Genomic DNA, 20,671 nt, shown 5'->3' on the forward strand with positions numbered 1-20,671 from the left:
ACTCTCAACACCTATCTGCAACTCATTCTTAGAAATTTACAACTCAAGCATCATGCTTGTGGGGCCTTTCCTCCATTCCTCTAATAGTAGTCCTCAGGGCACCACTGTCACCTGTATATACCTTTATCATAGAACTCAACATGGTGAATTGCATTTTGTTTTACACTGGATATTGCTACATATGGAGGGAAGAGACCTTATCATAATCAGCTTGTATTTCCTGCACATGACAGAATGATTGCATATTCTAGGTGCTCAATAACATTTTGCTGAAAGAAATGTAAAGGGTCTACAACAGACTATGTGTTAAACCAAGTAGAATACATTTTTAATAAGCTCATTCTGTTTGCCATGACTTAAAATTTTTACTAGTCTTAAAATATTTTATACTCAAGCTATTTTAAAGTCATATACCAAGCCACCAACTTACTGTTCACCCCATATTCTCATCTTTCAGTTTAATGTTGCTAGCGCTTCTCCCATTAGAACCAAACTACAAAGTTCAGTAGAGAGACAACTTTGAAAAACAGCAATAGTAGCAAATAGGTTGCCTAATTGGATTTCCTCATCTTTTACAAATGAAATTCTAAAAGATGGCAAAATAAATAACATCCAATTCCTTTTACAGTTAATGTCCATAACAAGGTCATTGTCTTTTAATTTAGAATTATGTGTAATAGTGATTCAATCTACTGTTTGCTGGTGATATGTATTTTATTGTGAAAATTTGAAAAGGTAGGCCAATATGCTCACATAACAAAAAACATAAAAGCATAGACTTTTCACTCATTTTAGGAGTATCATCCAAATCACTATAGATCTTATTTCTTAAATAAGAAATAGATATGTGTGAGTGTGCATCTGCTTGTGTGTTTATTGAAGTTCAATATGGATTATAGCTGGGAATAATGTCTTAAAAATAGCCTGCTTATTCTTCCCTTCTCTGGGCACTGATCTTATAATTTGTATGATAGGAAAATGTTAATGTAAGTGGCCTTTACAATAATACCAGGAAACCTATATAAGTAAGTACCCTGAGAACTAGCAAATTCTTTACCAGTATGTCATTTTCTTTGTGAGATTTCCTCCTATTATATGAGTTGAGTTGCTCCAGAAGATGATTAAACTTAGTACAATACTAAGGTGCTAAGGTGAAAAAAAACTCTTATAACAAAGATGAAGGAAGAAGGCACACACCTTAATCATGGTTTAAGGAGATGAAATTTCTGAGCTTACCAGTGGTAGATAGTTCAAGACTCATTTGTAGAATGTGGTCTTGGAACCATTAACCTCTATATCTAAACAAAGGGAGAAGGGAAAAGAGCAAGTAAGGTGAGATGTCTGGCACTCCTCTGTTCCTGTAAGATGAGTTTTCAGTGAGATTTACTACATGATTATGACTACTACTCGTAATCATATTCTAAAAGCAGACACACAGTACATACAGAGTATAAACTCCCTATAGACTACTAGAGTAGAAAGTGGTGTCACATTTTCTCAGTGTGCTGAAATGGCAGCAAACAAAATCACAACTGGATGGAGCACGATGGCTGTGCGTTGTGTGTGAAGATAATGCCATGCATCTATAGTCAGCTGAGCATGTGCTTCGAATTGTTTTTCTAGTTGTGGTGGAAGATTTGAACTGATTCATCTGCATTTTCTCACCCAGTCTGCTTTGTGACCAAGGGCGCATATTTTCGGGGCAGCTGGCTGAGGCTAGTGGTAAAGTCTGTGGCCATGGAACAGAGGAATTCAAATTGCCCAGACCCATAACATTGGCTTCATAGTACTGTGCTCCAACCAACCGGCCTAACGAGCAGCAGCTGAACTACTCTGTGTTGCACACATTTTGAGAGCATTCCATAGTGGCCCATCAGATGCCAACTGGGCACAGACGAATTCTTGTTTACTTGCATTGAGGCCAAAAAAAGCTGCACATAGTGGCTTGGCTTTTCATAAACATCCAGCAGAAGTGTCTGTCATTTCCCATGTTTATGGCTAAATGAGGCTCAAGTCATCAGGCCTCACTCTGACATGAGGTTTTTATCAGTGGAAAAATGGAAGCAGATGATTCCATCATCTTTTAAAGTAGTGACATGGGGTGATGCTGACATCATGTGAAATCTGTGTTGCAACCACTCTACTACCCGCTGACTATTTCTTTAAAAAAAATTAATGCCTTTAGAGTTTTACATAAGCTTTTCTAAAGGGCTGATTCTAAAATATTCAGTTGGGGACCGTGCCTCTTATAAAGTGCTCTACCTTGGTTTCTCAAAAATTTTATCCTCATGTGCTTCTCATAAAACGGGTTGAGGGCTTCCCTGGTGGTGCAGTGGTTGAGAATCTGCCTGCCAATGCAGGGGACACGGCTTCGAGCCCTGGTCTGGGAAGATCCCACATGCCATGGAGCAACTGGGCCCGTGAGCCACAACTACTGAGCCTGTGTGTCTGGAGCCTGTGCTCCGCAACAAGAGAGGCCGCGACAGTGAGCGGCCCGCGCACCGCGATGAAGAGTGGCTCCCGCTCACCGCAGCTGGAGAAAGCCCGCGCGCAGCAACGAAGACCCAACACAGCCAAAAATAAATAAATAAATAAAATGTTAAAAAAAAAAAAATTCTTAAAAAAAAAAAAGTGGAAGGTGAAAACACGGACTAAACTGCCTTAAAACAGAGATTCTGGGCTTCCCTGGTGGCGCAGTGGTTGAGAGTCCGCCTGCCAATGCAGGGGACACGGGTTCGTGCCCCGGTCCGGGAGGATCCCACATGCCGCGGAGCGGCTGGGCCGGTGAGCCATGGTCGCTGAGCCTGCGCGTCCGGAGCCTGTGCTCCGCAACGGGAGAGGCCACAACAGTGAGAGGCCCGCATACCACAAAAAAAACAAAAAAACCCGAAAAAAACAGAGATTCTCAGCCTTGGATAGACATTGGAATCTTCCGGGCACTTTAATAATCATTAATGCCTGTTTTGGGTCTGCATCTGGGGAGTCCAAAAACTCCCCAGATGACTCTAAAGTTCAGTCCTGTTGTAGACTTAGGGGCAAGAGGAATGAACTGCACTATTACACAGTCTTTTGCATTTGGCAGAGCGTTTTCTGAATTCCCATGAGTTTAACTAATTAACATCTTTTCCATATGTATATTCCACATGAAATTGTATCCATCATAGAATCTGTCCTGGATTTCTCTAGACATTTGGTTTTTTTCCTTGGCGAAAAAGCCCAGTGTTCACTAAATAAATGCAAACTCCTATGAAATTTGTTAGGCCATCATTTTAGGCCTATGACTCAATTGAGATCCAAATATTATAAGCATGATTCTAGATGTTGTATTTAGAATAATAGATTATCAATGGCTTCCTGCTACTTGTGTTTTAAAGGAAGTAAGTGAACTGAATTTTCCAGGTAAAACTTGATACTCAATTGTCAGCATTATCCACTAGGCAGGTTGGTAGTTATGGCTTCTCTTTTTCTGTTTCAGGAAGGTAGGAAGGTTTATACAACACTTTCAAGAGATCTGCTAATTTTTATAGAAAAAAGAATAGGAGTCATTAAAATGTCATCTTGATACCTTAAGGATGGCATTCTTGAGTAATGATGATGTCATTGAGTAATGATAATGTCTCAGAATGCATGAGAATTCAGTGTTCTTGTTCTTATCTTTTAGATTAATAAACTGGGAGTTAGAAAGATTAAATAATTTGGGTGGATTACGCAGCAATTTATAAGCAAGATAGGTTTAAATTCCATGTCTGCCTGACTCCAAAACTAAATCCTGAAATCAAATTACTAAGATAGTGATCGGTGTAGGATAGTGACTTGTGTTCTAGTGACAGAGTAGATTATTCAGAATATAAATTGTAAGGAGGCTTTGGTCCACTTTTCTTGTTTTCTCTTTAATGGGGAAGATGAATTTGATTGCTGGGAAGGAATAGAAATATTCAGTTAATAAATAACGCTTGACAATGCTTTCTGTATTTTAGTTCCTGTATAATTCATCAAAATCTGAAATTGAGGTTATACCAGTAAATGTTTACTCAAATAGCAAGAGATTAAAATATTTGACCATGTCTCATTAGCATAAACACCTAAGCAGAAGGCGCAGCAGTGGCAATAATAGCTAACATTTGCAAGGTTATTTCCAATTTACAGAGTGCTTTTGCAACAGGTACTTTTGTAATTCACTGAGTATTTTTTTCAAAAGCACAAAAACATGAGAAAAGACACTTGAAATTCAATTGTGTCATTTTTCATTTTATAATATTTACCTCACGAAGTACTACTTCTGAAATTTCACTTAAGAGGTGTTTGAAAATTCAAAATTTTAAAAGGGCAAGCAGGTGGAAGTCCCCCTCAAACCCAGACCCTCCGTACCAGAGTTTCAAGGACTTGCCTGTTATGTCACAAGCAGCAGGTAAAGGAGCAAGGAATTGAAACCTGGTTTTCTCATCTGGAATTCCATATTCTTTTTACTGTATTATATCTAGACTCTGCCATTTTGTAACAGGGTAAACTTCAGCTAGCTATTGAAATTGTGTATGCCTTAGTAATCACATCTGTAAAAATGGGGAATTTACTAGCACTTTCTGCATAGGACTGTTATTAGAATCAAATGGGATTAATACACGTTAATGCTTAGAACAGTGCCTGACTGGTCAGTAGATGAGCGTGCAGTCGATGTTTGTTCCATGATTGCATCATATGTCTCCAGTGATTTCTGCACTTCACAGAATGCAAATACTATACCATGATTAGAACCAGCTGAATCTGTAGATCATATATTCTATGAACTTGTATGGTATCTTCAAATATTTAGGTCTTTCAAATTTGGCCACAAACTGTCAATATAGGTCTGTCATTGGTGATTTCATAGTTCACTGAGGTTACTGGGACACTCCACTCCTAAATTATATACACTTTTGTAATGGGATCTAATAGTAGGTATAATTACATCCCACAAACAAATCACTTGTAGATAAAGTAGGCAAAAATCTGAGGATGTCTGAGTTCTTACTCTCTTCTGTCTTGGATGATCTTTTCTTTTTTTTTGGTTAATTATTTTATTGAAGTAGAGTTGATTTACAGTGCTGTGCCAACCTCTGCTGTACAGCAAAGTGACTCAGTTATACACAGATAGACATTCTTCTTTTAAGATTCTTTTCCATTATGGTTTATCACAGGATACTGAATAGAGTTCTCTGTGCTATACAGTAGGACCTTGTTGTTTATCCATGCTATATATAATAGTTTACATCTGCTAATCCCACACTCCCAGTCCTTCCCTCCCCCACCTACCTCCCCCTTGGTAACCACAAGTCTGTTCTCTATGTCTGTGAGTCTGTTTCTGTTTTGCAGACAGGTTCACTTGTGCCATATTTTAGATTCCACATATTCGCTTTGTTGTGCAACAGAAACTAACAGTATTGTGAAGCAATTATACTCCAATAAAGATCTATTAAAAGAAAAAGATACACACACCCTTATGTTCATAGCAGCACTATTCACAGCAGCCAAGTCATGGAAACAACCTAAATATCCATTGACAGATGAATAGATAAAGAAGATGTGGTACATATATACTATGGAATACTACTCAGCCATAAAAAAGAAGGAAATGATGCCATTTGTAGCAACATGGATGCAACTAGAGATTATCATAGTAAGTGAAGTAAGTCAGAAAGACAAAGACAAATGTCTTGGATGATCTTTTTTAAACAAAATCAATAGATCACAAATTAAATAAGCATTATAGGTCTCAGGTTATCAGTGGTAGAAGTTACCTTGTATCACAAAATGGCCACATCATTTGACACGTTTAGCAGCTTCTGCACAATAGAATCCCATGGCGTTTGACTCCTATGTTACACACTCAAATAAATGTTCAAGTGTGGACATGTTTATTTGCTCCAGGAAATTAGGATCCATTAAATTCTCAGGGTCCTCACTCATCATGAGAAAAAAAGTTCTGAAGAGTCTTATTTGGCAAGTTCAGTGGACATTATTGAAAACATCAAACTATTAAAAATATTCGATTTCCAATTAAAAGAAGTTACAGTCTCTTACCTTTTGACATTTCCAGTTTTCCATGATCTCTCCACAAGTTTTCCGGTTAACAGACAGTTATTTAGCAATCTATTTTGCAATTCTCTAAGTACCTTAAGAGCTTGACCTCACTTAAAGGGTAGATGATTATCAACAGAACTCCTAAAACTGTAATGCTCTCTTACCAATGTTTGTTTTATGTTTCTCAGCATGTAGAAAATTGTACTCAAGAGGAAATTGAAGCAATCAAAAAGAGAACCAATATACCTTCTTTCTATTATTCTTTAACCCTAGGCTATCCAAATATATCCAAGAACCCTGGGAGTAGTTATGTGCTTTGCCTCCATAATTCCTGTCCTAGGGATTTGCCCTACAAAAAGTCCACACAAGAAAAATGCTTGACAGAGGACAATGCAGTTCATATTATACATAGTAAAATGTAAGAAAATAAAAAATACGAGACAGAAATTAATGAAATTGCCTGTTAATAAGGAAATGTTTAAGTAAATTGTGGAACATTAACTGGATGCAGTTCTAGTCCTGGTTACACCATAACCACTTAAACTGCTATGAATGCATTTTAAAATTCCAGTAAAATCCATGTATCATGAAATCACTATACTACAAATATTGACTTTCTAGCCTTAAGGCTATTGCTTGCAGTGTTGCCTAGGCCACTTGTTTCTGCAAAGGTGCTTGATGAAGCCCCCAGGTGTCAAGGAGAGGGCTATTGTCTTATTCATTTACGTGTCCTCATTGCATGGCAGAACAGAACCAAATAAACTGAATGGAAATGGGAGATCCCTGTGGATTTGGAGAAGAGTGTCCGGTGTATCCCATAGTGTTTTGCCCTTGGGGAAGCAGGGAGGGGGGACTGCTGCTGTCACAGTAATTGCCTTTGTGGTTGGAGGGGGACTCTCACTGACCTCCCCACCCCTCCCAGCCCCTCCCTTTCCCCAGAGAACATCCTCCCTCACAGCTGTCTGCAAGGTTAGGAAACATGCCTTTTTCAGTAAAATAATATGTGCCTGCCGTGTGGACACCGTGTAATGAATATGGAGAAAACCTGAGGCTATACCCAATGTTTTTTGTCTTACTTATCCATTGTCTTGCCTGGATTGTATACGTAGTGGTTTGAATCAAGCCCTTGATGTTTAACACGAAAGCAGCGGGGCATCAAATGAGCTTCTGCTTCTCACTATAGTCTCCAAAATCATCCTGGCTTTTCTTCAACTCTCTGCACCGTGTATGAGACTTCAACCCATTCCTAGGTCAGATTCTCCTAAACACACTTTCGAGTCAACAAGGGAATTTTGTTTGAATCCTGGCTACAGGACATGAAATAAGTGTTCCTGAAAGAACGTTCTCTTCCTTCTTGTCTTGGTTCAATTCATCCTGCACTTTAACTCCTGTCTCTGGTTCCAGAATTTGGCACTGCCTCTCACAGTGTTAAGCATCTGGGCTTTTAGGCTTTTCAGAATGCTGTATACTTTAGGAAGGTCAGCACTTTGTAACAATTTTCCAAAGAAAACAGTCTTTGTTGCCATAACCTTCTTGTATAACCAAGTTCACAGAGCCTGGAAGCATTTTGTAATTGTATTGAAACAGCAAAAACTGCCCTGGGGGACCACCCAAGGGACAGGGATAAATTGGTTGCCTCCATTAAGTGATCTTTAAGCATCAAATTTTAGTAGAAATGTTGGGGAGTAAGCGATCACTTAAAAAAGAGGTTGCCTGAGGTCTGAGAGTGCAAGTTGGCCTATATTTAATAACTGCAAGGTCATTGCGTGAAATCAGTAAGAGGAAGCAGAGAGAAGTGGGTATCTTATTTCCATACCCTCAGTGCTCTGATGGTTTGTGATGTCAGCAGACCTTCAAAATGGAATGGTTGCCTTTAAAATATCACATCATCTCGTTAACAAGAAAAGAGATCAAAGAATTTACTCCAATATCCAGTCATGACACTATAATTTAAAAATGCTTTGCCATGATTCCCATCCGAGGACCTCAAATTCTTTTTCTTAATTAATTTCATTCATAGAAACTGCTCTAAGGGCCAGAGATTTTTATGGCTCTTTTGCAGACAAGTCAGGTCACATGCAAGGAATTCTCGATTAGGCACGCTAATACTGGAGATCAGGAGTGAAGATTATCCCAAATAGTGGATAATCCAGAAATCCTCTCTGTTGACCTTTGGAAGCTATGGCATTATTTGTTGTCGTTTTTGCTGCTGCTGCTGGGTTTTTTGTTTGTTTATTTGCTTCCTATTGGTTGTTTTTTGTTGCCAGAAGACACTGAGTAGCACACTAACAGAAAGGACCTCAATGCCAACCTGACCAAATGCCAGTCGAGAAGGTGGCTCGTAAACATCCTGAATGGCAACAGAAGGGGGCCCTGATATAAGGCATGCAGTAGATTGAAGGGAAACAGATACATAGAAACCTCAAGTTTGTGTTGCCAGAGAGAAAAACAATTCTTCCCATGGCTTCTTTACCAGAGTAATAACCCGGTTATTAATTTATCTTTGGTAAAATGGAAAGGAAATAGAGTTGAAATGAATATGAACTTGCATTGCAAATTTGAAATGCTGAATTTAAGCAAATCTCCTCTAATTATAAAGTATATAGAGTTAGACATTTTTTGGCCAGGAAAAACATGATTGACCTTTATCATTCAGGGAATTATTTTTGCTGATGTTTTTAAGTGGAATCAGAAGCTAATTAGTTGGGAATAGAGCATGAAGTGAGAGAGTTAAAATATATACTTGAGGGGCTTCCCTGGTGGCACAGTGGTTGAGAGTCCGCCTGCCGAGGCAGGGGACACGGGTTCGTGCCCCGGTCCGGGAAGATCCCACATGCCGCGGAGCGGCTGGGCCCGTGAGCCATGGCCGCTGAGCCTGCGCGTCCGGAGCCTGTGCTCCGCAACGGGAGAGGCCGCAACAGTGAGAGGCCTGCGTACCGCAAAAAAAAAAAAAAAATATATATATATATATATATATATATATATACACACACACACATACTTGGTGTTTGGTTCAGAATATCCCAAAGCTTCCCAGATATTCGTTGCACGCTGTCAGCCTTCACAGGAATCATCTTTATCTTGGTTACGTAGGTCCTAAACATAGTTCATCTCTATATTACTCTTCCTAAAATGGAGGCACCAACAAATGTACACTGAGTCTCTTTCACACTGAAATAACTGTCAAAATGGGGACCAAAACAAGAACCTTCATTCATTCATCCATTCAGCTATCCATTTGTTTATTTACCTTCTGTATAGAAAATACTGTTAGATGAAGGATACTGATTGTGTGTACAACACAGATTATCTCTGAGCATACAATCTACCTGGTAATATAGGGTATTTATATAAGAAGCAACTAAACCTTTTGGTATGGGAAGTTCAAATGACTTGTAAATTCTGCATATCAGTGTGAGGAATATTTTTTTTTTTTGTCAAATCTTCTACATGCTACCTGTGAGGTATCTACTTAGGCCAGCTCGTTTCATCCTCACAACCCTCTGAATTAGAGTTATCAGCCACATCCCCCAAGTGCAAAACCTGATGCTCATTGAAGAGCTGACAGACTACGATTACAGCCCAGGACTCCAGGGTTTCAGTAAGACATTCCAGATCTGGCCTCCAGGAAACAAAAAGTAGGGAGAGGAAGAAAGGAGACATGGACGGAAATGTAAAAAGAACTTGCCTCAGTGGGGGTGGAGGGGAAGGTATAGTTTTTATATGGAGCTAAACACTAAGAAAGAGAAATCCTCAATCACAACATTATAAGGGAAAATAAGCAACTAAAACTGTATAGAAATGAAATTGCACATGAAGAGTGAATGCTACCCTATCTTCCTCTAGGCTCATAACCTTGCATCTCTCTGAGTCTGTTTCTTCATCCACTGGACAGACTACCTCATAGACGATTAAAAAGTTCACATTATATATTCCATACTAAAATGTTTTAAAACTGGCACAGTAAATTGAATGTCAGATAAATCGGCAAGTGCTTTTATTGAACATATTTTGTTAGCCATACCTAAATTCGCTAACCCAGATAGCTCTAAATTAGGATCAGCCACAATTATTTTATGATGTCGCTATGGATATGACACTAAGAAATGTTAGTTCATCAATTACAGCATGGAAATGGCCTTTGCTAAATCCATTGGTTCGTATTATGTGATGCAGCTGGTAAAGAGATATAGTTGCATATTCCTATGTTGTATCAAGCCTAGGTCCAAAAACCTCTACTATTCCATAGGCAATGGATTGGTACCTCTTGAATTCAACTGTTTAATAAATGAAGACGGAAGAGGTAAGCTGTATATTGCTCTGTCAGTGTTAGATAAAGAAATAGGAAATTTCATTTTAAAAATACCAACAAGAGTTACAAAATTATTCCATTGCTTTTCTAGGTTTAGTGATCTTATACGAAACTTTGCATCAAATTGCAATTACAGTTGTAAAAATGTTAAGAATTTTCTTCATGTGTTTAACCTTTGCTAGCCACCCTCTACATGATGCAACATCAAAGGGATTCCTTTGGGAAAAAGTAGATAATCAGGTTTGTTAGAGAAGGACTTTCATATGTCATCACCATTACTTACCGAACTATAGTGAAGTATAATTTTGCAAGCAAGGAAGGATCAAAAAAAGATATGACAGAAATCCTCTTTAGCCACATTCTTAAAACTGATCCAAACAATGTTCGATTTTTATCTTCCATGACAAATCAGGTGTCAAGGTGAGTTTGGGTACCACTTCCATTGAATGAACTTCTCAATTAGATGACAACCAAACGATATGTTCAAGCTGCTGTAATTTAACAATATAGAAATAAAGGCCTTTAATCTCTTGTATTTTCCTCTACAATCCTCCATTTATTTCAGTATTGGAGAAAGGAGGAACCTTGTCACAAACCCTTTTGAGAACAAAGCATTAGCTTTTTATTAGAGACTGGGAGTTCAGCTTATTTATACATGCCTCAGTGTCAGGTAAACCAATGTCTAATTTTTTTTCTCTTTCATTCCTGTAAAACTTTGATGCTTACAATAGAATGTCATCATCAAACACAAAGATTTCCACAGGTGCCAAACTGGTTGGAATAGAACTTGATCTCTGCTAGGTGAGGACGCTTATTGTAGAAGGTCATGTCTTTTGTCTTTTCAGACTGGATGGTGATTATCTTACAACTGTTAAATATATAGCATCTACAAATACACACTTTATTTTGACTTAACTGCAGATATGCAGATAATTTCCACTTCTATATATGAATAACCTGACTTTTATTTTTTGTAGTTTTCAAAGCACTGTCAACTGTTTTATCTCCTTCAATTATCACAACAGTTCTATGGTGTAGTTAGGTATATGTCTCAAAACAAAACAAAAACAAAAAAAGAAACAGATCTGCAAGCTTTAGAGACTTTCTGTAAATCTTATGTGCAGTAAATGTGGTAACATAAGAAACAGATTTCATAATGTCTGGAAATTTATTTAGAATATTTAGAGCCACCTGTAGTCTACCACTTTCTTGAATAACAATGAAAATATTGATTATAAGGATCAACAGCTATAGAAATGGAAAGGATTGGAATATGGCTTAGTTTTATTGATTACTTATATCCTATCTTTTAGTGGCCATTTCAATGTACATGTTTATCTTTTAGTGGTTACCACTATTGAGATATAGATCACAGAGAGGATCTAATTTTCATATATCTTTCTAGCAATTTTTAATATCAGAAGGCCACTGGGATTCCTGTTTATTTGTTAGACTTCATGCAGACATAATGAAATAGAATCTCAACAAATGCATAAATGCTAGTCAGGTCCCAGAGACACTGGGAATAAGTCTCATGAACATAAATAAAATGAGAGCCATGAAAGCTATTCTAAAAAAATGGGTAGGTACAATTGGGGTGGGGAAAGCAAAATGATGTCCAGGGATAGCAAGGAAGTTACCAGGAGGTAAAAGATGGTCAGAGATACTGACTCCTTCTTACTTAACAAGAAAAAAAACATTTTTTCATATATGTCAATGGGTGATTTCCATCAAATTCTCCCTTCCCTGTTCCTGGAGGGACTTCTCATAGTTACTCAAAGCTGGGAATGAGGTCCATCCATGTCGGTGCAAATGGCATTATTTCATTCTTTTTGATGGCTGAGTAGTATTCCATTGTATATATGTACCACATCTTCTTTATCCATTCCTCCATTGATGGGCATTTAGGTTGCTTCCATGTCCTGGCTATTGTAAATAGTGCTGCAATGAACATTGAGGTGCATGTATCTTTTTGAATTATGGTTTTCTCCAGATATATGTCCAGGAGTGGGATTGCCTGATCGTATGGTAGCTCTCTTTTCAGTTTTTTTACCTAGAGATTGTCATGCTGAGTGAAGTAAGTCAGAGAAAGACAAGTAACACATGATATCATTTATATGTGGAATCTAAAAAAAATGGTACAAATGAACTTATTTACGAAACAGAAAAAGAGTCACAGATATAGAGAACAAACTTATGGTTACCAAGGGGGAAAGGTGGGAGGGAAAGTGATAAATTGGGAGGTTGGGATTGACATATGCCCACTACTATATATAGAATGGATAACTAATATGAACCTACTGTACAGCACAGGGAACTCTACTCAATACTCTGTAATGACCTATATGGGAATAGAATCTAAAAAAGAATGGATATATGTATATGTATAACTGATTCACTTTGCTGTACAGCAGAAACTAACACAACAATGTAACTCAACTATACTCCAATAAAAATCAATTAAAAAAAAACAAACTGGAAATGAGGCATTGTCAGGATCCAGCTCTATTTTGTACTCATGAAGGGTAGAACATTCCAAAGAGCTATAGCTACTTAAATGCATGACCAACTGAGAGGTAACATCATGGAGTTGGGAGTGGGGAGGAAAAAAGATAAGGATTATACCACGGGTAGCAGGAGAACTCAGAGAACAATAGAAGGTGTAAAATGGGATATTGGGGGAGAAAAAGTGATCAAAGATGTGTTATTAAAAGTAACAGCTCCTTGAAGGCAATACCTGTACTAAGATCTAGAAAAAAAGAAACTTCTGGGAAGCTTGAAGACCCAATGATTATCATAAAATACAGTCTTGCTCAATGTCTGTATTATTATTATTTTTTTTTGCGGTGCGCGGGCCTCTCACTGTTGTGGCCTCTCCCGTTACGGAGCACAGGCTCCGGACGCGCAGGCTCAGCGGCCATGGCTCACGGGCCCAGCCGCTCCACGGCATGTGGGATCTTCCCGGACTGGGGCACGAACCCGTGTCCCCTGCATCGGCAGGCGGACTCTCAACCACTGCGCCACCAGGGAAGCCCTCAATGTCTGTATTACTGATTGAAGAAATAAATGCTAAAAATTGTTGTTATATGTCATTTGGTTGAGACCAAAATGTCATGTAAAAAATCTAGGATTCCTTGCTAAAGCAATATGTAACTCTTACCTATGCTTAACTCACTTAGAAGTTCATACAGAGTGTTTAAGAACATGGATTGAAGAAATGTAGGTATGAGCTCTGGATCTGAGCTCTGCCACTTATTATTTCAGGGATAATAGGTAAATTATTTAAATTCATTTGATCTCAGATTTCTCATTTGTTAATTGAGATAGTAATATGTATGTTCCTCACAGGGTTGTTACACAGGTTCTGTTACATAATGTAAGTATACCTGTTAGCACGGTGTTCAGTACTAGACTGAACTCAGTGTATGGTGGACCCAGATAATGCAAATGAGAAAGGAAAAATGTTAATGTCACAAAATGACTGGACTTTTAGCAGCATTTCACACAAGTGATCAATGTGTTCTTTTCCCTTTGAAATTATTTCTTCTCTTCACATAATGCTGTGGCTCTCTTCCTCTTTTCTTTCCTGCAGGAAGCATCCAAAGTGATCTTATAAAAATGCAAAACACAGCATGCTGCTCTCCAGAATAAGCCTCTCCCTTATCTCCCCATTGCATTTGTAATATATTCAGACCCCTTCCTGCAAACCCTTTCTACCTGTTTCCTTTCTATCTTTCCTTCTACTTTCTCAAGATAGGTTTCTTCCCATCCATTCCTCAAGCACATTAAGAATGTTCTTATTTTAGGGTATTTGCTATAGCCATTTCCTCTGCTGGGATGCTTTTCCAGCAAGCAACTTAAGGTTGATTAAATTTTGCCCTATCGACTTTACCTCTGTGCAGGACTTCTCTGTCTCTGCATTGTTAACGTTTGGTCTGGCTAAATTTTTGTGGTGGGGACAGGAATCCTGTGATTTATAGGATATTCAGGAGTATCCCTGGACTCTGTCTATTAGACGCCAGTAGAACACCTCTCCACTCCCCCAAGTAGTAAAGAGAAAAATGTTTCCAGACATGACCAAAGATCCCCTAGTGGGCAAAATCACACACCACCCACCCCAAACACACCACTGAAATCACTGGCTTCAGGTCACTTTCTCAGAGAAGCCTTTCCTCATTCCTCAGCCAAAGGTAGCCCCTGAATCACTATCTATCCCCCCTTACCTTTATCTACAGATAAAGATAGATATCTTTATCTATCATAAAGCACATTAATCACTTAATCTTTTCTTGCTAAATGATTTATTTGATTATTGTCTATTCCCCCCATCCCCGGCCACCAATACAGTATAAGTGACTTGAGGGCGGAAGCCATGACTGCCTTATGTATAATAAAGATGTGATGAATGCATACGTACATAAATACGTACATGTTAGTTTAACAAATGGATAGATGAAGAATGTGTGCCGTGTCCAAACTGCAGTTTAGTTTTATAAACCCTGCCTCTAAACATGATTTTATGTTAGTAATCTAAAGATTAAATCTTATATTACTAATTTAACAAATATTAATTGAGTGCTTCCTATGCACCAGACATTACCCTGGCTGCTTGGCAATGCAGTGGTCAACAGGACAGAAGAGACCTACATTAATTCTAAAGTCATTTGACAGGTATTTTAAGGTTGCAGAGTAGAGGGACACAAAGAATATTACTGGTAAAGTAGATTTGTTGCAAGCATCATGCGGGAGGATTGTACATCCTCTCTTTAGTCCTTAATTGTATATTTCTTCTGAATCCAAGTCTTCCAAGACTGAGACTTTTTTCCCAACACTTTCCATAATTAATCCAAAAGAAGAATTGGATTTGCCTTTCCTAATCCATTAGGAATAGCTTTATCTCTGCTTGTGTATATATATATATATATATATATATATATATATATATATATATATATATATATGTCTGTACATATGTGCATCTAAAAATGGAAATGATTGGAATAAGTCCTGAAACATAGCTAAATAATATAAACATAATTTTGTTATGTATGTACTTTATATAAGTAGGATCTTATTCTAAACTTGTCTATAATTTGCTTTTGTTGAATCCCAATATATGTTGGAGAGTTTCTTTCCATATTAGTTTATATAAATCTACATTGCTCTTTCAAAGTATTTAATAGAAATTCATATTATGGATACTTTAAATATGTTTAATTATTGTGTATTCTTTTAGTTTATTTACAGTTTTCATTATTACAAGCCTATAACTTTTCTTGTGCAAGTATATCTGGAAGTAGAATTATTAAATTGAAGATAGGCATTTACATTTTAATGTAATTCCAAACACTCTTCTAAAAAGTTGATGAATTTATATCTGTACTGATTTAATGGTTGTGTGTGTATATTAATATTACCTATTAATCTGTATATATTATAAACAGGTTCCAAATACATTCTCCCTGTTATTATTTTTTAAGATTCTGAGTATGATTATTTTCCTATAGAGTTTTATTTTCTTTTAAAATGTAGGCAAACATCTTAGTCTTTTTCTTTGAGTATTTGTGTTTTATGTTTTGCTAATTAATTAGGTAGGCCTTCACTAATCCAAGTTAAATTTTCCTTATAATTATTGTTTCTACAGTTTTGTTTTTTTTTTTTGCGGTATGCAAGCCTTTCACTGTTGCGGCCTCTCCCCTTGCGGAGCACAGGCTCCGGACGCGCAGGCTCAGCGGCTATGGCTCACGGGCCCAGCCGCTCCGCGGCATGTGGGATCTTCCCGGACCGGGGCACGAACCCGTGTCCCCTGCATCGGCAGGCGGACTCTCAACCACTGCGCCACCAGGGAAGCCCTGTTTCTATAGTTTTTTAAAAATGTGTAACTAGTTAATCCTCTAGAATTTGTTTCTTGTATATGGTGTGAAGTAAGGATTTAACTTTTTTTTCCAAACAGATAGTCAGTTATTAAAATATCATTCATAGGATGGCATTAAATCACATATTTAATATATACAAAATTATCAAAATTATGTATGTCTATATTTTCAGAAGTCTTATGTTTAATTGATCTTATTAATTCTGTTCCAATTCCATACCATTTTGTTAATATAGTTTTACAGCAGGTTTGGACATTTGGTAAAATTTTCCTCTCACCCAACTCCCAGTAATATTTTTTCTATTCTAGATGAATTTTAGAATCAGTTTATCAAGTTTAATTTTAAAAAAATTGTCAACATTGTATTCCTTTTATAATCAAAAATACAATGATGACAAAACTATTAAAAAATAAAATATATTATAATGTTTAATACTGGCAAAGTTCTATTAAACCTCATACTCTGAGACAATACTTTTGGCAATTTGTACTTGTAGTCACATGTACAAAGCCTTCTAAAATTAATTTTATAATTAAAAATTTTGCATATATGTTTTAATTCAGTAACCCTCAGTATGTTTCTTTAGGAATAACATTTTAAAAAGGAAGTGGTCATATGGATTTTATTATAACATGGAAAAGACTTGGAAAGAACTTTAATGTCCAATGGCAGAAAAAGGATACTATGATACATTAACTAACTTTTCCTTAAAGAGCAAGTTGCTAAATCAGTTGGGTTGCAGGCTATATGGTCTGTGTAGCAAATATTCAACTGTTCTGTTGTGTCACAAAAGCAGCTACAGACAATATAGAAACAAATGTATATGGCTGTGTTCCAATAAAACATTATTTACAAAAATGGCTGATTGGCCTATAGGCTGCAGTTAAAGTCCTGTTATAGAACCGTAATAGTGCATATAAACATAATAGCAGTAGCCTGGAGAGTATCTTGTCCTAGAAGATAAATAGGAAAAGGCAGAGTAAAAATATACCCACACTGTGATTGTAATTATGAGTAAATTGTAGGTGCGGAGAAGAACTTGTGAGGAACTAATAAAAATATAAAACTTTTCAGTTATAAGGCAGTTAGATTTGTGGATTGTTTTCTTTTGTTTTAATTATTTATTTGCTCTTTGTGCCGAACAATATTGTTCAACTTAAAAAATCAATATTTCGTTCTGTAACATTTCTTTCAGTGTCCTTAATCTTTTCCTATTTATTTCTTGTCTGCATTCTGCATTAAGCCATTCCATATGTGACCTGACTTTCAATTATTTAAGCCCTACACTTAATGGCCTATCTCACACTATATCTCTTATTCTCTTTTTCCTCCCATCTGCTTATACTATTTTTTTTTTTTTCTTGCGGTACGCGGGCCTCTCACTGCTGTGGCCTCTCCCGTTGCGGAGCACAGGCTCCAGACACGCAGGCTCAGTGGCCATGGCTCACGGGCCTAGCTGCTCCGCAGAATATGGGATATTCCCGGACCGGGGCACGAACCCGTATCCTCTGCATTGGCAGGCGGACTCTCAACCACTGCGCCACCAGGGAAGCCCTGCTTATACTATTAATCAATTAACAACTCCGGCCCTTCACTTCTGAAAAGAATGATAAAAGTAAGAAAAATCTCAAATACTTTGATATTTGCTAGAAATTTTCAAAAGTTAAGATTCTTCCAAGTAATTTTCTGATATCCCTGAAAGCATTAAAATATATTTAGTTCTAAATCATTATAGAACTCTCTTCAGATAATGAAAAAAAGTACAAAATATGTTCAGTTGTAAAAGGGAAAAACTCATATAATGATAGGAATTCTCATTATAAACATGAATAATTCGGGAAACTAGAAACATGTGCATAATTATATATAGCCTACATTAGCAAAACTTTAAACTTAAACCTAATCTGCAAAGAATAGATTGTTTGATTACTCTGTGTCTTTAATAGGCCTGAGCTATCACTTGGGGAAAATGCTAAAAGTGCTAATGTTACGTTTTAAAGTGAACTACTGGCAACCTCTCTGCATCAATAAATCTAAACTGAACATTATATCGATGGACTTTAACCACAAATAGATAGTATAAACTGTCTGAAAATGATTAAAAGTCCAGTGGAATGGACAGTGAAATCATTAATCAAGCTACTTGTTTGGAATACTGAATGTTCATAAATGTATAATTGACACTTTTGCAATGTGCATTTGCTATAATTCTTCATTGTAGATGTGATCTAACATGAGCACATAAACCTTTCATGAATATCAGTACATTTTTTATAAATAAAATAGTTTACATCTCTGGTGCTTTGTATCAGTCTGTATTTCATTACGTTTTGTGCGAGGATGTGAGTAGCACAACCTAAAAGGCCTGGATACCTAACTGTTGTGCCATGAAGCCCTTAGAAGGAATTGCCAAAGATCTTCAGGAAACACTTAAAGTGGCAGCAGCAACTGAAATAGGAATAAAATTGTGAGGGCCATCTGTTGGAAAAATCAAAACATCTGGATAAATGTAGGCCATAAGGCTCCTGAGATTGGCAAAACTATTCTATAATGAACAGGTATTGGATTTAGAGGGGATGATTTCATTTGACTGGGAATAAGAAACTAATATGGAACATATGTTAGCCATACTTCATGTCATTGCTTCACATCTTAAGTGCAGAACACTTGGGATTACAGTCTCCAAACTCCGTAGTAGGTCTGCACATTGTGAAAGTAGCAATTCATAGACTTACTTCCCTGGGAGAAATCCTGAACATTTTCATATAGTGAATAGTTATCTTTTGTGGGGGGACATAAATGTTTTCTATGAATAATTGTTTTTGATTTCTTCTTTTTCTTATAAATGCTTTCTCTGCTTTTAGAATCATAATCCAGGCTCTGATAGTCAAAGAAGCATTCACACATTTAAGGTTAAATATCTCAACTGTCGTGTGTTACTTAAAACTATGTCTGTCCTTGGAGGTATTGTAATAGAGAAAAAAGGAGACTATACCATTTAAATTTGAGGATAAAAAACATTCCACTAATTTAAGAATATCAATTTCTAGGGAACTAAGCACTCTTTTCAAAATGTTTTATACAACTTAAAATTATTTGTATCCTTTACTTTCTATTCATATTGATTGCTTTCTTTGAAAATATATGCTTATATTTTTTTAAAAAAGAAGTTTGCTTGCCTATTTCCAGGTGGTCATAGAGGAGTGATTGCAGATGGAAAGCGGATGCCTCTGGTTTATGAAAGAGTTGCTAGAGAGGATTTTCTGAATGGCAAAGCTTACTGTCTATAACAAACACCCTCTTCTTAGGATGTTAGACCAAGATCACATCTGAATTATCTCCCTGCATCATCCTAAGTAAAGTCTCAGGACTGAAGGTCTTTTGGCCTTGTTTTGAGTGCATTGGTCACTGCTACTTGCCTTTGGTATCTCCTGCCCTCCCCAAACCAACAGGCCTCTCACTTTTTCCATGCTTCATTCAGTCTCAGAAACATAGATGGAAAGTAGTTACAAAGAAATCAGAAAATGTTACCTTGTTATTGAGAACTGCTTGAGCTCAAACCAAAATAACACAGATGGAGAGCCAAAGAGAAAGAAGCAAGCTGGTGGAATGCTCAGTGACAGTCTTGGGCACATCCTCCCTGAGTCTTTCAAAGAATGGTCACCCCACTTTGCTGACCTGGAACAGTTTGTCGCCAGGCTGCAGGTGCTGCAGAAAACCATGGATCCACTGGAATGTCATTCTGGTATTTGAAATAATTTTTAAAAAGTGATAAGGACCACCTTTCAAGGATTGTTCCCCAGTCTCTCATCCCTCACAATCACCTCAAAACACAATTTTAATCACAAAAATCAGAAGAAATACATACCATACATGAGCATAACTTAGTCCCTAACATATTTTCTGTCTCTTTCCCTGTAAAAATCTGTATCGCAAAAGATAAAGAACAAGAAAAAATACATTTTATAAGTGCTAGCTTATGAGTGGAATATTAAAATCCATATATACAAAACCTTAATGAATCATCATAATCTGAAGAAAACTAAATGACTAGAATTTAAATTATGACAGGATATTTAGAAAAAGCTGTATTGCTATAGTAGTTTCAAGCATGTTCCTTTTAAAATAAATTTTATTATGTAGTTAAGATCCTTAAGGTTCTTAATTGGGTGAGTAATTTTTCAAAGCATGACAGATAAATGGGTATTTTTAAAGTGCATAAATGTCTTCAAAATTATAGTTACAACTTACAACTTATAAAGTGGTGAATCATATCAACATTATTGCAAACTTTAATGACTATTATGTTTACATGTATTTTGAAAATACTTTAATGTCTTCTTAAGAGTGTTTTGTGTTTGGTTGTTTGTTCATTTGTTTAATTTTTGGCTGTGCTGGGTCTTTGCTGCAGCACGCGGGCTTCTCT

This window comes from Globicephala melas, chromosome 3 (genome assembly GCF_963455315.2).
Source record: "Globicephala melas chromosome 3, mGloMel1.2, whole genome shotgun sequence".
In the NCBI taxonomy this organism is placed as follows: Eukaryota; Metazoa; Chordata; class Mammalia; order Artiodactyla; family Delphinidae; genus Globicephala; species Globicephala melas.